Source organism: Carassius carassius, chromosome 8, assembly GCF_963082965.1.
Source record: "Carassius carassius chromosome 8, fCarCar2.1, whole genome shotgun sequence".
Taxonomy (NCBI): domain Eukaryota; kingdom Metazoa; phylum Chordata; class Actinopteri; order Cypriniformes; family Cyprinidae; genus Carassius; species Carassius carassius.
The window spans coordinates 31,128,542-31,148,800 of NC_081762.1; the positions used below are offsets into that span (position 1 = coordinate 31,128,542).

A 20,259-nucleotide genomic window follows, 5' to 3' on the forward strand; every position below is an offset into this window, starting at 1 on the left:
TCTCTAATTTGAGAAGTGTACTGTAGGAACAGGTGTTTATTTTCTGACAGGGGTGTTGTCTGCGCCGTCTCATTGGAAATGCTGAGCACCAAATACACGGCATACCCCAGAGAGTTTTCCAGGAGCCATCTAAATCTCTGGCCCTGGTACTTCCCAAACTGAAGTTTGCAGTGAGCCAGTACTAAAAACTGGTCACTGGGCTCTCCACCGTTTGTGCTGACAAAAGTACTGGCCTCTGACAGCACCTCCTCCTTAGGTTTGGCCCTTCCAGACTCCACATTTTCAAGGCGCCTCGCCTCCGCCGAAGGCGCCATGAGGAGTCGGCATGATGTTGCCGATTGGCGTTGAAAAGAGGGATATGCATACATTTTCTGAAATGAAAATCAGAAAAAGACTACTACCTTTTGCAATCTAAAAGACACCTGTATGTTAAGTGTGTAACAATAATTTAACAAGCTACGCATAAACTATATTACTGTGGTAATAAACATGGCCATGACATAAACTGTCCTGAAGATGAGTTTTCTACAAAGGACAGGAATCCCTGACATATAAAATATGTAACGTCAATATGAAGTCTGAAATTTCCCTTTATTTTCAATGCTGTCATCTTAAACCATGATTACACACACACCAGGCTACAAAATATTACATTAAATATATCATACTTCAAATGTTGTCATCTTACCCCAGGGTTACACCAGGTGCTTTACATTTTACATTACATTTATCTGACGCTTTTATCCAAAGCAACTTACAATTGCTGTAGCAAGTGTCTTGCTCAGGGACAGATTGGTGTCTCACAGTGGATTCGAACCCAGGTCTCTCACACCAAAGGCATGCGTCTTATCCACTGCACCAACACCACCCCTTAAAGTGTGGGAGATGTTGCCGTAACCCGGGATCGAACCAGGGACCTTTAGATCTTCAGTCTAACGCTCTCCCAACTGAGCTATTTCGGCTACAACAGCTTTTACCTCTTAAAATCTCAGCCATTTTTCTGTGTTTTTAACTTTCTGGTCTACCTAAATTAAAATGAGCACTATTCCCACATACTTTGGCCCATATGGATACATTTGGCCTTTTTTTTTTTTGTTTTTAGTTAAGACTCTCAATGTTTTTTTTATTAAAAAAAGTCATTATTATTACATTATTTTAGAAAATATCAATTATTTCTTGGTAAATGCAGTTTTCCATATCTCCACAACAATTTGGTAACGATTTTTACAATTAAAATGTGTGTGTGTTATTATGTGTTAATACCAAATATAAATGTAAATAGTTTAATCATTATTTTCATTCATAGGGCCCAGAAACCATGATTTCTTAGACAATAAACACATCATTGTTGACAGTAGCATAGCTTAATTAGCTGACGGTCGATAAATTTAACTTATCTGATCATTTATCATGTGAAAAGTTACAGGTTCACAGGTACTGAAGAAAGCATGAACTGTACATGCTAGCTAGCTATACTGACACGATTCATTTTCCGAAAATACACACTGTATATAAACAAATAATGACCAATTTTCAATGAATGAAGTAATAGCCTTACCTTTAACAAAGATGACAATAACAACGACCGGGGATTAGTCAAAAGGAGGCCACAGGAGAGAAACGCGATTGGAGAAAAGTAAGCCACGGAAGAGAAACGCGATTGATCAAAAGTAAGCCACGGAAGAGAAACGCGATTGATCAAAAGTAAGCCACAGGCGAAACGCGATTGGTCAAAAGTAAGCCACAGGGGGAACGCGATTGGTCAAAAGTAAGCCACAGGCGAAACGCGATTGGCTCATGTGGGCTTACTTTGTGCTTACTTTGGCCCAGTCGGTGGGAAGCAGTAGGCGCAAGCGAGAGGTAGTGGGATCGATGCCTGCATTCTCCAAGTTGGCTCCTGCCCTTTTACTCACACATCCCTAGATCAGTGGTTTTCATTCCTGTCCTGGAGGCATCCCTGCCCTGCACATTTCGCATTTCCCCTCATCTAACACACCTGTTTCAAATCATCAGCTCATTAGTAGAGACTGCAAGACCTGATTTGGGTGTGTCTAATAAGGGAGACATACAAAATGTTCAGGACAGGGGTGCCTCCAGGAAAGGTTTGAAAACCATTGCCCTAAAGAGACCGACTGAGCGTTGACGCAATGCTGCCAAACTCCCACGTTAGCTTTATTTTGGGCTCACAGCTCCCAAAAAGTATTTCAGACATGGTCCTGTGCAAATTGGTTGCAAAACAGTGCCATTTTACGCACAGTTCCCTAAAGCAGTGGTTTTCAAACCTGTCCTGGAGGCACCCCTGCCCTTCACATTTTGAATGTTTCCCTCATCTAACACACCTGTTTCAAATCATCAGCTCATTAGTAGAGACCGCGAGACCTTATTTGGGTGTGTCTAATAAGGGAGACAATAAAAATTTGCAGGGCAGGGGTGCCTCCAGGACAGGTTTGAGAACCACTGCCCTAAAGAGACAGACTGAGCATCGATGCAATGCGGCCACACTCTCTACGTTAGTTAGACATTGTCCTGCGCAAACTGGTGGCAAAATAGGTCCCACCGAGATTTGAACTCGGATCACTGGATTCAGAGTCCAAAGTGCTAACCATTACACCATGGAACCTTAACTGGTGCAGCTGTTGCTCACAGGGCCACAAACACTGGCACCATCGCCAAACTAGTGCTGTTTTATCTTTTCCTGCGGCAAGAAAGCACACAGGCTCGAACGAGATTCGAACTCAGATCGCTGGATTCAAAGCCCAGAGTGCTGACCATTACACCATGGAACCAAAACTGCTTGGTTGGAGGCCAACTTGGAAACAGATAGCTCTCTGGCTGTGGGGAAGCAGTTATACAGAGAGGTTGGAACCCAGTGATTTTTGGTCAATGGCCCGCCTCAAAAAAGGGAAAAGTGTGGGAGATGTTGCCGAAACCCGGGATCGAACCAGGGACCTTTAGATCTTCAGTCTAACGCTCTCCCAACTGAGCTATTTCGGCTACAACAAACCTCTGCTTAGCAAGCAGTGATTTCAGTGAGATCACCCTACTCTTTGTCAGAGCTGAAGAGCAGAGCAGAGATGAGCCCCCAGACAATAAAAACAGCTGGCCAGTACGGGGATCGAACCAGCGACCTTGGCGTTATTAGCACCACGCTCTAACCAGCTGAGCTAACCGGCCTGGCTTAGCCATCCATGTCTACCTGATTGTCTGCCTGCAATGAGACAATAAAGCTTCACATTTTAACCTGAACAAGGGCTCGTCTGGGATTTGAACCCGGGACCTCTCGCACCCAAAGCGAGAATCATACCCCTAGACCAACGAGCCTTCTTGCCCAGAGCCAAGAAAAAAGAGCTATTTCAGCATCAACAAAAGAAGGAACATGAACTAATGTGGAAGCAATCAAAGTCCTCGAGACAGTGTGAAAGGCTAACGAATGCAAGTTGGCCTCTTAATTGACCTAAAAATGGGGCTGTATCTAACATGTAGAGGGATGTTAGGGAGGACAGCTGAAACGGTCAGATGTCACTTAGACCAGCGGGTCTCAATTCCAGTCCTCGCGCCCCCTGCTCTTCACATTTTGTAAGTTTCTCGTATAGCTTCAGACATTTGTTCCATTCGAACGTAAGTGCCCTGAGAACTGGACATCACATGACATCCCTCCGTGATTCAAGTTCAAAGCGTATGTATACTTTCAATTCATAGTGAGTAATACAGTAGTGTATCGAGGTATACAGAGGTAAATGATGTCACACTTCTCCATGTGTGAAGAAGTTGTGCAGCACAAATCCGTGAACCAATGTTCCAAAGTGAAGTATACTTTGACGGATTTCCCCTGCTCAGGGAGTGGGGAGCAATGAACACTGTGTAGGGACCATGTCAATCGCTAGGAGCTCACTTCTAATGAGCTGATTATCCGAATCAGGTGTGCTAACAAAGAGAGACATGCAAAACATGCAGACCTGGGGGGAGCGAGGACTAGAATTGAGAACCGCTTCCTTAGACTTTAAGTCAGTGTGAGCAAAAGAGGTGAAAAGTTGTCTGCATGACCCGAGTGTTCCAAGGTAGCCTACATAATACAAGAATCCATACACATTCATACTGGCGTAACAAGACCGAGAAGGTCCTTAAACACAAAAGCTTAATCTCTTTGTTAATTAGACAACATAATCTTGGCCAGTGCAAAGGAGCATGCCCAGAGGAGGGACAGCCTCTTTGCATCAAACCCGTCATTCCCAGCTATGCTCGTCAATCTTGAAAGGCCAGGGGAATTAGCTCAAATGGTAGAGCGCTCGCTTAGCATGCGAGAGGTAGTGGGATCGATGCCCGCATTCTCCAAGTTGGCTCCTGCCCTTTTACTCACACATCCCTAGATCAGTGGTTTTCAATCCTGTCCTGGAGGCATCCCTGCCCTGCACATTTCGCATTTCCCCTCATCTAACAAACCTGTTTCAAATCATCAGCTCATTAGTAGAGACTGCAAGACCTGATTTGGGTGTGTCTAATAAGGGAGACATACAAAATGTTCAGGGCAGGGGTGCCTCCAGAAGAGGTTTGAAAACCATTGCCCTAAAGAGACCGACTGAGCGTTGACGCAATGCTGCCACACTCCCACGTTAGCTTTTTTTGGGCTCACAGCTGCCAAAAAGTATTTCAGACATGGTCCTGTGCAAATTGGTTGCAAAACAGTGCCATTTTACGCACAGTTCCCTAAAGCAGTGGTTTTCAAACCTGTCCTGGAGGCACCCCTGCCCTCCAAATTTTGAATGTTTCCCTCATCTAACACACCTGTTTCAAATCATCAGCTCATTAGAAGAGACCGCGAGACCATATTTGGGTGTGTCTAATAAGGGAGACAATAAAAATGTGCCTGGCAGGGGTGCCTCCAGGACAGGTTAGAGAACCACTGCCCTAAAAAGACAGACTGAGCATCGATGCAATGCGGCCACACTCTCTACGTTAGTTAATTTTTTTGGACTAAAAGGTGCCGAAAAGTATTTCAGACATTGTCCTGCGCAAAATGGTGGCAAAGTAGGTCCCACCGAGATTTGAACTCGGATCACTGGATTCAGAGTCCAGAGTGCTAACCATTACACCATGGAACCTTATCTGGTGCAGCTGTTGCTCACATGGCCACAAACACTGGCACCATCGCCAAACTAGTGCTGTTTTATCTTTTCCTGCGGCAAGAAAGCACACAGGCTCCACCGAGATTCGAACTCAGATTGCTGGATTCAAAGCCCAGAGTGCTGACCATTACACCATGGAACCGAAACTGCTTGGTTGGAGGCCAACTTGGAAACAGATAGCTCTCTGGTTGTGGGGAAAAGTTATACAGAGAGGTTGGAACCCAGTAATTTTTGGTCAATGGCCCGCCTCAAAAAAGGGGAAAAGTGCGGGAGATGTTGCTGAAACCCGGGATCAAACCAGGGACCTTTAGATCTTCAGTCTAACGCTCTCCCAACTGAGCTATTTTGGCTACAACAAACCTCTGCTTAGCAAGCAGTGATTTCAGTGAGATCACCCTACTCTTTGTCAGAGCTGAAGAGCAGAGCAGAGATGAGCCCCCAGACAATAAAAACAGCTGGCCAGTACGGGGGTCGAACCCACAACCTTGGCGTTATTAGCACCACGCTCTAACCAGCTGAGCTAACCGGGGACTAAAAATGGGGCTGTATCTAACATGTAGAGGGATGTTAGGGAGGACAGCTGAAACGGTCAGATGTCACTTAGACCAGCGGGTCTCAATTCCAGTCCTCGCGCCCCCTGCTCTTCACATTTTGTAAGTTTCTCGTATAGCTTCAGACATTTGTTCCATTCGAACGTAAGTGCCCTGAGAACTGGACATCACATGACATCCCTCCGTGATTCAAGTTCAAAGCGTATGTATACTTTCAATTCATAGTGAGTAATACAGTGGTGTATCGAGGTATACAGAGGTAAATGATGTCACACTTCTCCATGTGTGAAGAAGTTGTGCAGCACAAATCCGTGAACCAATGTTCCAAAGTGAAGTATACTTTGACGGATTTCCCCTGCTCAGGGAGTGGGGAGCAATGAACACTGTGTAGGGACCATGTCAATCGCTAGGAGCTCACTTCTAATGAGCTGATTATCCGAATCAGGTGTGCTAACAAAGAGAGACATGCAAAACATGCAGACCTGGGGGGAGCGAGGACTAGAATTGAGAACCGCTTCCTTAGACTTTAAGTCAGTGTGAGCAAAAGAGGTGAAAAGTTGTCTGCATGACCCGAGTGTTCCAAGGTAGCCTACATAATACAAGAATCCATACACATTCATACTGGCGTAACAAGACCGAGAAGGTCCTTAAACACAAAAGCTTAATCTCTTTGTTAATTCAACAACATAATCTTTGTCAGTGCAAAGGAGCAAGCCCAGAGGAGGGACAGCCTCTTTGCATCAAACCCGTCATTCCCAGCTATGCTCGTTAGCTAGCATTAGTAGAGACTGCAAGACCTGATTTGGGTGTGTCTAATAAGGGAGACAATAAAAATGTGCAGGGCAGGGGTGCCTCCAGGACAGGTTTGAAAACCACTGCCCTAAATAGACAGACTGAGCATCGATGCAATGCGGCCACACTCTCTACGTTAGTTAATTTTTTGGGACTAAAAGCTGCCGAAAAGTATTTCAGACATTGTCCTGCGCAAACTGGTTGCAAAATAGGCAGGGCACCAGAAACATCTGAGACACAACAGGGGCAGTGGGTGTGTCAGGAACCAATGGGTGTGGTGCTGTCGGCCTGGGACAAATTGGCCTTAACTGGGTGGACGTGGCTGAACGCTGAGGGTGTACGGCTGATGGCCAGATTGAAGTTGCTGTGGCAGATGTACAGGTAGCTGAGGGCCCAATCTTTCTAAACTTGGTCTTTGCCTGTCCAGCTGTGTCTGGTGGCATCTGGTAGGTATGCAACTGGTGGCTATATTGTGGAGGCACAACAGGCTGTACTCGTGCTGGAGGCAAAGCATCCAAAGCCACTGGACGTGCCTCTGGAAGGTCCAGCCCTTGCAACAGCAAGGAGACCTCCTGACCCTTTAAACGGTTATTGTGCCACGTCGTAAGAGTCCTCTGATTTACCTCAACTAGCTGAAGGGTTGTGTCACTCATCACCGTTCCATTGCTCAAGATTAGCTGCCGAATTCTTCTGTAATCACGAAGAATGAGATCCCATCTAGACAGAGATTCTGTCCGCTGTTTCTTGGGGCTTCGGTGGATGTTACATAACCTTATGAAAATCATTTCAACAAGCCAACAGCAATTAGGCCACTGTGCTGGAGAGCCGCTAGAACCCAAAACACACCTTTTTGTGCTTTCGACACCAGGAGTGAAGACAGCTTTCTTTTTCGGGGACCTAAAACGTCCTGTAAGTAGCCTGTCTTGATGACGAGCAGCATACACTACCCTGTCTTTATGAAATTTGTCCAGGTTCTGCCAAAAACCCACAATGGTCGCAACTTGTTGGTTGGTAAGTGTGAGGCTTGTCTGTGTGCGCAGCTCCACCAGACACTCCACCAACGCATCCACCCGGTCCATTCCAGGAATGCAGTGCTCGTCAACAGCCTGGAAATATATAACTGTTGGTTAGGTATTTACATGCTGTTAAGAAAGTTTACTGCTTAATGGCAAATAACTAAATGAGTCACAATTCGTATAGAAAAGGAAAATTTACCATTGCTGAGGGTGTATCTAAAGGAGCCTGGACACTGAGCAGTGGTGGAGTCTGGACACTGGGCACTGGTGCAGCTACACTGGGCACTGGTGCAGCTGAAGGAGCCTGGACTCTGAGCAGTGGTGAAGCCAGGACACTGGGCACTGGTGCAGCTGAAAAAGCCCGGACTCTGAGCAGTGGTGGAGCCTGGACACTGGGCACTGGTGCAGCTGAAGGAGCCCGGACACTGGGCACTGGTGCAGCTACACTGGGCACTGGTGCAGCTGAAGGAGCCTGGACACTGGGCACTGGTGCAGCTGAAGGAGCCTGGACTCTGGGCAGTGGTGGAGCCTGGACACTGGCCACTGGTGCAGCTACACTGGGCACAGGTGCAGCTGAAGGAGCCTGGACACTGGGCACTGGTGGAGTCTGGACACTGGGCACTGGTGCAGCTGAAGGAGCCTGGACACTGGGCACTGGTGGAGTCTGGACACTGGGCACTGGTGCAGCTACACTGGGCACTGGTGCAGCTGAAGGAGCCCGCACTCTGGGCAGTGGTGGAGCCTGGACACTGGGCACTGGTGCAGCTGAAGGAGCCTGGACACTGGGCACTGGTGCAGCTACACTGGGCACTGGTGCAGCTGAAGGAGCCTGGACAATGGGCACTGGTGCCGCTACACTGGGCACTTGTGCAGCTGAAGGAGCCTGGACACTGGGCCATGGTGGAGCCTGGACACTGGGCACTGGTGCAGCTACACTTGGCACTGGTGCAGCTGAAGGAGCCTGGACACTGGGCACTGGTGCAGCTACACTGGGCACTGGTGCAGCTGAAGGAGCCTGGACACTGGGCCATGGTGGAGTCTGGACACTGGGCACTGGTGCAGCTGAAGGAGCCTGGACACTGGGCACTGGTGGAGTCTGGACACTGGGCACAGGTGCAGCTACATTGGGCACTGATGCAGCTGAAGGAGCCTGGACACTGGGAACTGGTGCAGCTGGTAGAACTGGTGGACCTGAAAGGACTAAGTCATCTGATGCCACAAGATTTGCCACTGTGGCTTCCTCTCCAAAGAAATCAATGAAACCCTCATCCCTTTCCACTTACTCCTCCACATCTATCTCCTCCAGCAAATGAGAGGTCCTCTCAGAGGTAGGGCACATGTCCTCCAGGGGCTGACTATTCTGCCTCAACAAGTACTGTACTCCAATGAGCTCTCCTGAGGAAATATTTGTAACAGAAAACGTTTTTAATGGAAATTATGCAGAAAGGTTTATTCAGAAATGCATTAAATATTTTGTTGTCCACTTCTGTATGAACAATATATATCTAATTCAGAGGGTATCATAAAAAGACAGGATTACTCTATATTCTACTATGTATTTTATTTTCTCCCTTGAAACCTAGAACACAGAATAATGTACAAATATTCTGGTAGTATAATTTTTCTCTGATATGTCAAAATTACATTATTACTGTCCAAAAGCAATTGTAATTTTAACAAAAACATGCTACATCATGAGCTGCATTTATCAAAATATTTTTACCTGTGTATACTGCAGGTCGAGTGAAGCTTGGGACCAATTTGCTGCCATACAACTTATTGTAGTTCTCATTGACAGAGTAAACCAGCTCCCCTGTGTAAGAGCGCAGAGTTGAACCTTCATCTGCAACAGCAGCTTCAGCCCGGTCCTGATTCCAGCGTAATAAACCTTCCAGGAGATAAATCTGGAAGTTCAGGCTGTTTGCGCTGTTCCCTAGAAAAAGAAATAGAAAGCCAAATATTGCTTTGAGAAAATGCAAAACAGAAAATTTAATCTGCAAATATCTTGATAAACATGAATTAGTGGCAAAATGTGGTATATTCTGACATGACAAACCTGGAATAAATCTGCTTAGGTGGCAGTGAAATGATTCCAGGGATGTGGAGCCTCTGGCACAACGATAGGTTTTTAGAACCACCCCACCCTTGTTTGTAGTTCCAGTTTCAGTATAGAGCGGCACATTTGGAGGATCTTGGATACAGGTGACGTGCCGCCTCTGGACATTCCAGATGTGCTGCATTCTCACACTGTCAAGTAGTGGAACACCAAGAGCATCATTCCCCTTGCCACCCATGAGCTCTTTGATAAGCATATCAAGGAGGCGGATAGTGGTTTCTTCTCCTCGTGTTCTCCTCCTGCAGTGCTGGAGCAGCTCAGCTTTAGTTAAATGATGGTCCAGTTCTGCCTCCGTCAGTGTAGGCCAGCCCTGTTGGATGAGTTGCTCCCTTTTGGCCCGTCTCAGCAGAGTGAGATCCCCTGCATCCCACTCAAAAATACAGGATGACAGCCTAGCCATAAAAGTAGGGTACAACTGGTGGGCATCAGTGGTGCACCCTACTGCCAGACGTCGCATAAAATGCCAAATGTCTAGGCGGACGATGACATCGGGCCAGCCGCTGAACCGCCTCTTCAATTTAGTCTCTCCCACTGTCTTGCAACAATCACAGTCCACATAAATGATTTTGGGAGGATCAACACCAGCACTCCGGTATCGCTCCATGAGCCCTGCAGCCATGTGGTCTAACCCAGCCCCTTCATTCGCAGTCAGGACACTCATCAGCACCTGACCTATCTCATTGCCCACTGAGGTAAGCCACTGTGCTGTGCCTTTCGCAGGCCCGCTCAACTTCTTGGTGATCTGAAAGAAACAATAAGCATAGCAAACAATACAACAGGCATCCAAATCAGTTACACTGAAAAAAATAAAGCTCTCTCTGTCTAAAAATACATTATAGATAAGGGTACAGTCAAGTAAGCAGCTTATCTGATCTTCTTAGTTGAATCCATTTTTAAAATTGATCCATACGTGGATGTTATGCTGGCCTTTATGTGATCGAGCCTGTTGAGAATGTCCTGACTGTATACAGTGAGGAGCCATTTGTAGCTGGGTACTGAAGCAAGTGGTGGTGGCTCCTGGAAGTGCACCGGATGCAGGCCACGATTATCAAAAAAGGCCACACACTCTGATGTGTACCGAAGCGCACGTTTCAAGTTCAAAGCGTATGTATATGTTCAATTCATAGTGAGTAATACAGTGGTGTATCGAGGTATACAGAGGTAAAGGATGTCACACTTCTCCATGTGTGAAGAAGTTGCGCAGCACAAATCCGTGAACCAATGTTCCAAAGTGAAGTATACTTTGACGGATTTCCCCTGCTCAGGGAGTGGGGAGCAATGAACACTGTGTAGGGACCATGTCAATCGCTAGGAGCTCACTTCTAATGAGCTGATTATCCGATTCAGGTGTGCTAACAAAGAGAGACATGCAAAACATGCAGACCTGGGGGGAGCGAGGACTAGAATTGAGAACCGCTTCCTTAAACTTTAAGTCAGTGTGCTCCAAGAAAGGTTTGAAAACCATTGCCCTAAAAAGACCGACTGAGCGTTGACGCAATGCTGCCACACTCCCACGTTAGCTTTTTTTGGGCTCACAGCTGCCAAAAAGTATTTCAGACATGGTCCTGTGCAAATTGGTTGCAAAACAGTGCCATATTACACACAGTTCCCTAAAACAGTGGTTTTCAAACCTGTCCTGGAGGCACCCCTGCCCTTCACATTTTGAATGTTTCCCTCATCTAACACACCTGTTTCAAATCATCAGCTCATTAGTAGAGACCGTGAGACCTTATTTGGATGTGTCTAATAAGGGAGACAATAAAAATGTGCAGGGCAGGGGTGCCTCCAGGACAGGTTTGAGAACCACTGCCCTAAAGAGACTGAGCATCGATGCAATAATCCACACTCTCTACGTTAGTTAATTTTTTTGGACTAAAAGCTGCCGAAAAGTATTTCAGACATTGTCCTGCTCAAACTGGTTGCAAAATAGGTCCCACCGAGATTTGTACTCAGATCACTGGATTCAGAGTCCAGAGTGCTAACCATTACACCATGGAACCTTAACTGGTGCAGCTGTTGCTCACAGGGCCACAAACACTGGCACCATCGCCAAACTAGTGCTGTTTTATCTTTTCCTGTGGCAAGAAAGCACACAGGCTCCACCGAGATTCGATCTCAGATCGCTGGATTCAAAGCCCAGAGTGCTGACCATTACACCATGGAACCGAAACTGATTGGTTGGAGGCCAACATGGAAACAGATAGCTCTCTGGCTGTGGGGAAGCAGTTATACAGAGAGGTTGGAACCCAGTGATTTTTGGTCAATGGCCCTCCTCAAAAAAGGGAAAAGTGTGGGAGATGTTGCCGAAACCCGGAATCGAACCAGGGACCTTTAGATCTTCAGTCTAACGCTCTCCCAAATGAGCTATTTTGGGAACTAAATCAAGCAGGGATTTCAGTGAGATCACCCTACTCTTTGTCGGAGCTGAAGAGCAGATCAGAGATGAGCCCCCAGACATTAAAAACAGCTGGCCAGTACGGGGATCAAACCCACGACCTTGGCATTATTAGCACCACGCTCTAACCTGCTGAGCTAACTTAGCCCTCCGTGTCTGCCTGATTGGAAAAAACCTGCCATAATGAATGCAATGAGAAAATAAAGCTTCACGTTTTAACCTGAACAAGGGCTCGTCCGGGATTTGAACCCGGGACCTCTCGCACCCAAAGCGAGAAACATACCCCTAGTCCAACGAGCCTTCTTGCCCAAAGCCAAGAAAAAAGAGCTATTTCAGCATCAACAAAAGAAGGAACATGAACTAACGTGGAAGCAATCAAAGTCCTCGAGACAGTGTGAAAGGCTAACGAATGCAAGTTGGCCTCTTAATTGACCTAAAAATGGGTCTGTATCTAACATGTAGAGGGATGTTAGGGAGGACAGCTGAAACGGTCAGATGTCACTTAGACCAGCGGGTCTCAATTCCAGTCCCGGAAGGGAGGAGGCCAACTTGGAAACAGATAGCTCTCTGGCTGTGGGGAAGCAGTTATACCTGTTCCTCTGGGTGTAACGGGACACAGAAGCAGCAGCGCTGGAGCAGGCGCTGGAGCAGGCGCTGGAGCAGGCGGAGCTGGGCCTGGACCGGATGTCAAAGCACCAGAAGATGGAATCACCATCGACACAGTCATGTCTGGGTTAAGGACTAGTGTGCCTAACAGTGACCCAGGTGCTGAAATGGGCTGCACAACTCCTGCTGCTGTGGGGACGGGTGCGATAGGGCACTCCCTTTTGGCAGAAGTGGGCCGGCGACCCGGTCGCAGAATTGGAGCCTGTCCTTCTCGATTTGGCGGAAGGATAAATTGATGTTTTGGGCCTGATGTTGATGGCACGTCATCCAATTTTTCCCTCGGCAGAGGAAGCTGCGTATCAGCCACATCAATTGGGTCAGATGGAGTCAGTCCCTGGGCGAGGACACTCATTTCCTGATTCTTCTGCTGCCGTTGAAACCTGAAAGTAAATTACTTGTAAAATATATATATATATATATATATATATATGTATGTGTGTGTGTGTGTGTGTGTGTGTGTGTATGTGTACAGAAGTATTCAGTTCCCTTGAACCAAATAATGTGCCTTGCTTACCACTGAATGAGTGTCCTCTGGTTCAGCTCAAACAGCTGGATCATTGTTTCATCCATCAGCCTTCGACTGTTAAGCACCAGGTCTCGGATGTGGTGGTAATCTGAAAGGATTTTAGACCACCTGGGGGTGCAAACTCCAGCCTTCTTGGTCGGTGACTTGTGTAAAGCACACAGCTTCATACAAATGGCCTCAACCAAGCGGCTGGTGCTGGGCCACTGTGCTGGACCCCCAGGATGTCCAATCAGACACCGTTTCACACTCTCCACACCCGGTGTGACTCCGGAGCGCTTCGGTGCCTTAAAGCGCCCATGTGTCAGCTGAGGCTGATGTCGAGGCTGATAGTTGACCCGCTGTTTATCAACATCAGGGAGAACTGTCCACAGCTGGATGGCCTCTGTCACCTGCAGGTCGGTGAGGTAAGGAGCCTCACGAAGACCCACCAGGAAACCAGCCAGATCCTGGACCTTGTCCCACCCAGCGATGCCATCAGGTCCAATGACTGCTCCCTAGTAAATGCAGATTAGTGTTAATATACACTTCCAGTCAAAAGCCTTTGAACAGAAAGATTTTTTTTACATTTTTTAAAGAATTCTGCTCAACAAGCCTGCATTTATTTTATTCAAATACAACAAAAGCCATTATATTGTGAAATAATTTTACTATTTAAAAAAAAAATGCTTTCTATTTGAATATAGTTTAAAGTGTAAGTTATTTCTGTGATGCACAGCTGTATTTTCAGCATCATTCCTGAGTCTTCAGTGTCACATGATCTTCAGAAATCATTCAGATATCCAAATTTGTTGTTCTAGAAACCTTTTTTTATTGATATTATTATCATCAATATTTAGAACAGTTGTGTACATTTTGTTCAAGATTCTTTGATGAATAGAAGGATCCAAGATAAGAGTTTATCTGTAATAAAAAGCTTTTTTAACATTATACACTATACCATCCAAAAGTGTGGAGTCAGAACATTTAAATCATTATATATTTAGTATTAAATTATAGAAATTAATACTTTTATTTAGCAAGGACGCATTAAATAGATGATAAAGACATTTATAATGTTACAATATATACACTGAACTTTCTATTCATCAAAGAAACCTAAACAAAAAATCTCTAGAAGCTATTTTTAACCTAATAATAATAATATAGCACCCGGCACCCGTTTTTTTTAGCAGCAAATTGGAATGATTTCTGAAGAATCGTGTGCCCTGAGTAATGATGTTAAATTCAGCATTGAAATCACCAGACTGAATTACTTTTTTAAATATATTCAAATGGATAGCAGTTATTTTAAATAGTAAAAATATTTCAAAATATTACTGCTTTTGTTGTATTTTGAATCAAATAAATGCAGGCTTAAAAAAAAACACCTTGCTTGTAGTGTATTTGGAATAAAACGAGACTGAAACAAAATAAAGCCCTTAGAGTGTCTTACCTGAGCCTCGCCGGAGACACTGCTTCCAGTGTCAGATGGCTGTGACAGCACTGAAGAGGCAGGGGCGAGATACTGTCCCTCTCCTCCAGATGATGTGGACGGCTCAGCCAGTGATGCTGGGGACTGAGGCAGAGGCAAAGATGAGGGGCTGTTTCTGAGATCACGGCAGGGGTCATCCTCATACAGCACTGGAACTGTGATGTCCTCCATGCTCTCTTCCTCAAACCCCTCATCTAGCAGGTCCTGATAATCAACCTCCTCCACCAGCCGGTCTTCCTCCTCTGGGTTCTGGAGCACTGGAGTCAGTGTTTTGCCAGTCTGGCTGTAAAGGTACTCGATTCCCAGCAATTCACCTACAATAATAAAATGATAAAAAAAGAAAAAAAGTGCTCTTAATAATTTATCAAGTACATTGGAGGCTAAATAGATAACTTAATAGAATATTGCAAAAGAACAAATTAAATTTCTTACCTGTATATGCTCCAGGAGGGCGATAGCGCTCATCCCAGGGCTTCCCAAAGACTGTTCGGCTAAGCCGGTCCACAGCCTCTCTCATGGCACTGCCATATGTCCGAATGGAGGACGCCCGTTTTATGGCATCTTCCATTTGGTCATCATTCCACCGCATCAAGCCCTCAAGGAGATAGGCCTGAAAATGCGCATCGCTGGCACTTGTTCCTAAAAGTTAAATAATATTAAAAAATATATAAAAAAGGGTTTTATATGTCACATTTGTACAATATATGTACTACACATAAGGTGCTCTGAAGTAACTTGTATACTACATTTAATAGAGTTGTGTAACTAAATTAAAAATGATTGTCACTTATTCCTGTATTACTAGTGACTTGTTAGTCAAGACAGCTTTGTCAATGCTAATGACATTAAAAAGTAATTGTAATGTAGAGTGTGACATTTATTAATGCGGCATTACTTTAAAGTGATGGAAGCAGTTACAGTGCTTATATTTTCTACAGAAAAATAATAATCCATATGCATGTAATACCTGGAATAAAATGGTTCAGGTGGAGGTGGAACGACTCCAAGGAGGTAGAGCCACGAGCACACCTGTAGCAGCACAGCTCCACGCTGCCTTTCTCCTCCACCCCCCTGGTCCTCCTCCGGCAGTGCAGTGCCAACTCCCTCTGGGTAATGCGAGCACTGACCGCCTTTTCTGAGATGTGGCCAGTCTTCTTTGCCGCCAGGTCACTCTCTTTTGCAGAGCGAAGAGCAGCCACATCCTCTGGATCCCACTGAAAGATGCACGTGGACAGACGTGCCATGAAGATCCCGTAGAGTGGATGAGCAGCAAATCTGGACACCTGCAGCAAATCACCGCATGAAGTGCCAGATGTCGAGGCGCACTACAAGCTCATCCCACTCCGAAAACATGATCTTCACCTGCGATTGGCCATACTGACTGCAGCAGTCCCTGTCCACGTAGATCACTTTTGGGGCTGCCTCTCCTGCCTCTCGGTAGCGTTTCATCAGACCAGCTGCCATGGAGTCCAGTCCATGTCCCTCGGAAGCTGTCAGCACAGAGACAAGGACCTGGCCGTGTTCATTTCCGACATTTGTGCACCAGGCAGCTGTTCCTGAAGCAGCACCGGCAAATTTCTTTGTAACCTATTGGGAAAAATAAAAGATGTGCTCTTTATGTATGCACATCACACACATATCCATATCTGGCAAATTTCTGGATATAAACAGGGCTTTGATACCTTTTTTGTCGAATCCATCTTGAGAACACAGCCAAAGACAGATGTTAATTTGGCCTTGACCTCGTGCAGTCGCCCCAGAACATCCCTGGCATACACGGCTAACAGCCACTTAGGTTTAGGCAGGGCAGGTAAAAGTGGAGGATCAGCAAACACAGGAGGCTGCACAAGGGAGGACCTTGTGAATGGTTCGCAGGCATTCAGGTACTGCAAGACACGCTGTGTCCATGCCTCACTGTGCTGTTCCATCAGCTTCCTGTAAAGCTGAGTCACACTGTTGCCCAGTGTCCATGAGTATCTAAGGAAGCAACAGTATAATCATGCAAATGCTTTAGTTGGTAAAAAATAACCCATATAAAATCACCTAATAATGAATGATTGTCATTATGAATTACCTGTATGTCAGCAAAGCTGGAAACTGACTGCGGTGGCCCATATCCAGCTGTCCTAGGATGTCCTCAGACCAGGCAGGATATTTCTTTTTGCAGCGTTTGCACTCCAGATACTCAGTGGCAAGGTCATACCACCCGTCGATGTCCAAGAACTTACGCACGGTACGGTAAATTCCTGCCGCTGTTAGTCTGTGCTTACCACAGTCTGGGCGAACACAGACAAGAGGAAATAACCACATCTTCAGCGGCATCCATAAGAAAAGGGGCCGACAGAGGAAGAGGTCAGGTGAGGCAGGGGGCTGAGTGTTTATTAAAGGGGGCTGAGGAGGATAACACCAAAGTTTCAGCTGGGACACTAGTTCTGACTTGCCGGTTCGTGGGTTGGCCTTAAATAGTGTGTTCCGGATCCACTCATGCTGGAAAGGTGGAAGTTGATCTTTCCAGTGACTTGGAAGCTCAGCTGGTGGCTGGTGATGTGAAGGAGCTGGTGCCTTGGCAGTTTCCACTGATGGAGATGGACCAGCACAGTCCTCTGAGTGAATAGTAAAAAAAAAAAAACAATAAGGATGACTGTTGCATTTGATAGTAATATGCCATAAATGCAGCGCACAAACAGCCTGCAAAGCACAATTTTTGGACAAGTATTCATAATTATTATGTTATATTTAGGAACAAGAGTGAAGAAAGTGGTACTAGTGTTAAGGAAGCAAAGAACACAGCATACACTATATTAATTTAAGGAGAATGGAATCAGTGCAGCTCACTGAGAATGAGGATCAGATGGAATGGAGGAAGGAAAATGTGGTGTGATGAATTAAGTGTAAAGCAACGAAGCCCACGGACATGAAGCATACACACAGATAGAGTAAGGAAAAACTGTTCCTCTAATCATTAGAACAATGAATCTCCACCATCCTGTCTGCTCAGGGAGAGCTGAAGAGTGTGTGAGAAGAGCAAGCGGTGTGAAAAAGTTATCTGGTGATTATCTAACAACGGGTAAGTTCGGAAACGCAAATAAATACACTGACACCTTGAAAAATCCTTACGGTTTTGAAGTGCACTCAAAGAAAGCATCCCGCTTGAGGCATGATATGATATAATTCTGTATCGTAAACAAAACATATTTTAAAATGTTGATTATTTTCCCCCAAGAAATAACGCTTCTCAGTGTGTTTTCACAAAACATTCTTGTAATATGTGCATTTGTGTCATATGCCACACCTGTATTTAGCTGTGCTTCACATTGTGATGCAGCAAATACCAGCTCCTCATCGTCATCTTCAGCAGTGGGAACGGACTTGCCTGGAGCACAAATGTTAAAACTATCATTGTGAACAATACACAGAGACAAACATATGTAAGATGGTGCTTACTTACCAGTAGCGAAAAGCTGCATGGGGGGCAAATGTTTGGCTGGGGGTTCTGCTGCTGGAGGAGGTAAAGTGGACTGCAATAATGGATCTGGAAACGGCAAGTTGACAAGTTTGCCATAATGATAAATTAATATATGTAGAAATGCTGTAGGTAAAATTCTATATTCACACTCCTACTCACAGGGTTTAACTGGTGATGTGAGTTTTTTCGCCAGCAGTGAAGGCGACAAATTTTTGCCACGTGCCAACAGCACTTTCACAGTTGCGGTCTTCTGTACACCAGTTTGGATAGCTGCAGGTGGAGGTGCAGTGGTTGCAGAAGCACTGGAGGTTGCAGCGTGAGGTGCAGGCTGACGTACGCTGGTGCCCACAGCAGAAGCCCGTCTTTTCAGGACATATGTCTTGTAAATGGCCATGTTGGTTTTGGGCCTGGCATCTGCCTTAACGAGGTACCTGATGAGTGCTTGAGCCTCCTTGCTCTGGTCCTCATAAACATCTTTCATGGACCGGCCCTGGAAGTCACCAAACTCCACCATCAAGCAGCCCTGGTCTCCAGTTGCCCGGGCTTCTGCCTGCATTTCCTGCTTCCTCTGATACTTCTCCACTTCTTCTGCCATCTCTCTAATTTGAGAAGAGTACTGTAGGAACAGTTGTTTATTTTCTGACAGGGGTGTTGTCTGCGCCGTCTCATTGGAAATGCTGAGCACCAAATACACGGCATACCCCAGAGAGTTTTCCAGGAGCCATCTAAATCTCTGGCCCTGGTACTTCCCAAACTGAAGTTTGCAGTGAGCCAGTACTAAAAACTGGTCACTGGGGTCTCCACCGTTTGTGCTGACAAAAGTACTGGCCTCTGACAGCACCTCCTCCTTAGGTTTGGCCCTTCCAGACTCCACATTTTCAAGGCGCCTCGCCTCCGCCGAAGGTGCCATGAGGAGTCGACTTGATGTTGCCGATTGCCGTTGAAAAGAGGGATATGCATACATTTTCTGAAATGAAAATCAGAAAAAGACTACTACCTTTTGCAATCTAAAAGACACCTGTATGTTAAGTGTGTAACAATAATTTAACAAGCTACGCATAAACTATATTACTGTGGTAATAAGCATGGCCATGACATAAACTGTCCTGAAGTTGAGTTTTCTACAAAGGACAGGAATCCCTGACATATAAAATATGTAACGTCAATATGAAGTCTGAAATTTCCTTTTATTTTCAATGCTGTCATCTTAAACCATGATTACACACACACCAGGCTACAAAATATTACATTAAATATATCATACTTCAAATGTTGTCATCTTACCCCAGGGTTACACCAGGTGCTTTTACCTCTTAAAATCTCAGCCATTTTTCTGTGTTTTTAACTTTCTGGTCTACCTAAATTAAAATGAGCACTATTCCCACATACTTTGGCCCATATGGATACATTTGGCCTTTTTTTGTTTGTTTTTAGTTAAGACTCTCAATGTTTTTTTTATAAAAAAAGTCATTATTATTACATTATTTTAGAAAATATCAATTATTTCTTGGTAAATGCAGTTTTCCATATCTCCACAACAATTTGGTAACGATTTTTACAATTAAAATGTGTGTGTGTTATTATGTGTTAATACCAAATATAAATGTAAATAGTTTAATCATTATTTTCATTCATAGGGCCCAGAAACCATGATTTCTTAGACAATAAACACATCATTGTTGACAGTAGCATATCTTATCTGATCATTTATCATGTGAAAAGTTACAGGTTCACAGGTACTGAAGAAAGCATGAACTGTACACGCTAGCTAGCTATACTGACACGATTCATTTTCCAAAAATACACACTGTATATGAACAAATAATGACCAGTTTTCAATGAATAAAGTAATAGCCTTAACTTTAACAAAGATGACAACAACGGCGATTGGTCAAAAGGAGGCCACAGGAGAGAAACGCGATTGATCAAAAGTAAGCCACGGAAGAGAAACGCGATTGTTCAAAAGTAAGCCACAGGCGAAACGCGATTGGTCAAAAGTAAGCCACAGGCGGAACGCGATTGGTCAAAAGTAAGCCACAGGCGAAACGCGATTGGCTCATGTGGGCTTACTTTGGGCTTACTTTGGCTCAGTCGGTGGGAAGCAGTAGGCGCGAGAGGTAGCGTGATCGATGCCCGC

General features: G+C 45.3%; 11 non-coding genes across 11 annotated transcripts; 1 reads left to right on the forward strand and 10 right to left on the reverse strand.

Annotated features, from left to right (window-relative positions):
* Positions 1-889: 889 nt before the first annotated feature.
* Positions 890-962, reverse strand: trnaf-gaa (transfer RNA phenylalanine (anticodon GAA)). The gene has a single exon. It is a non-coding gene; the product is annotated as a tRNA-Phe (tRNA).
* Positions 963-2,548: 1,586 nt separating this feature from the next.
* Positions 2,549-2,620, reverse strand: trnaq-cug (transfer RNA glutamine (anticodon CUG)). The gene has a single exon. It is a non-coding gene; the product is annotated as a tRNA-Gln (tRNA).
* A 301-nt stretch (positions 2,621-2,921) lies between these two features.
* On the reverse strand, positions 2,922-2,994 carry trnaf-gaa (transfer RNA phenylalanine (anticodon GAA)). The gene has a single exon. It is a non-coding gene; the product is annotated as a tRNA-Phe (tRNA).
* A 106-nt stretch (positions 2,995-3,100) lies between these two features.
* Positions 3,101-3,174, reverse strand: trnai-aau (transfer RNA isoleucine (anticodon AAU)). Its single transcript has one exon. It is a non-coding gene; the product is annotated as a tRNA-Ile (tRNA).
* A 75-nt stretch (positions 3,175-3,249) lies between these two features.
* trnap-ugg (transfer RNA proline (anticodon UGG)) lies at positions 3,250-3,321 on the reverse strand. The gene has a single exon. It is a non-coding gene; the product is annotated as a tRNA-Pro (tRNA).
* Positions 3,322-4,259: 938 nt separating this feature from the next.
* On the forward strand, positions 4,260-4,332 carry trnaa-agc (transfer RNA alanine (anticodon AGC)). The gene has a single exon. It is a non-coding gene; the product is annotated as a tRNA-Ala (tRNA).
* Positions 4,333-5,027: 695 nt separating this feature from the next.
* trnaq-cug (transfer RNA glutamine (anticodon CUG)) lies at positions 5,028-5,099 on the reverse strand. The gene has a single exon. It is a non-coding gene; the product is annotated as a tRNA-Gln (tRNA).
* Positions 5,100-5,193: 94 nt separating this feature from the next.
* Positions 5,194-5,265, reverse strand: trnaq-uug (transfer RNA glutamine (anticodon UUG)). The gene has a single exon. It is a non-coding gene; the product is annotated as a tRNA-Gln (tRNA).
* A 135-nt stretch (positions 5,266-5,400) lies between these two features.
* On the reverse strand, positions 5,401-5,473 carry trnaf-gaa (transfer RNA phenylalanine (anticodon GAA)). Its single transcript has one exon. It is a non-coding gene; the product is annotated as a tRNA-Phe (tRNA).
* A 6,219-nt stretch (positions 5,474-11,692) lies between these two features.
* trnaq-uug (transfer RNA glutamine (anticodon UUG)) lies at positions 11,693-11,764 on the reverse strand. The gene has a single exon. It is a non-coding gene; the product is annotated as a tRNA-Gln (tRNA).
* A 457-nt stretch (positions 11,765-12,221) lies between these two features.
* On the reverse strand, positions 12,222-12,293 carry trnap-ugg (transfer RNA proline (anticodon UGG)). The gene has a single exon. It is a non-coding gene; the product is annotated as a tRNA-Pro (tRNA).
* Positions 12,294-20,259: the final 7,966 nt, after the last annotated feature.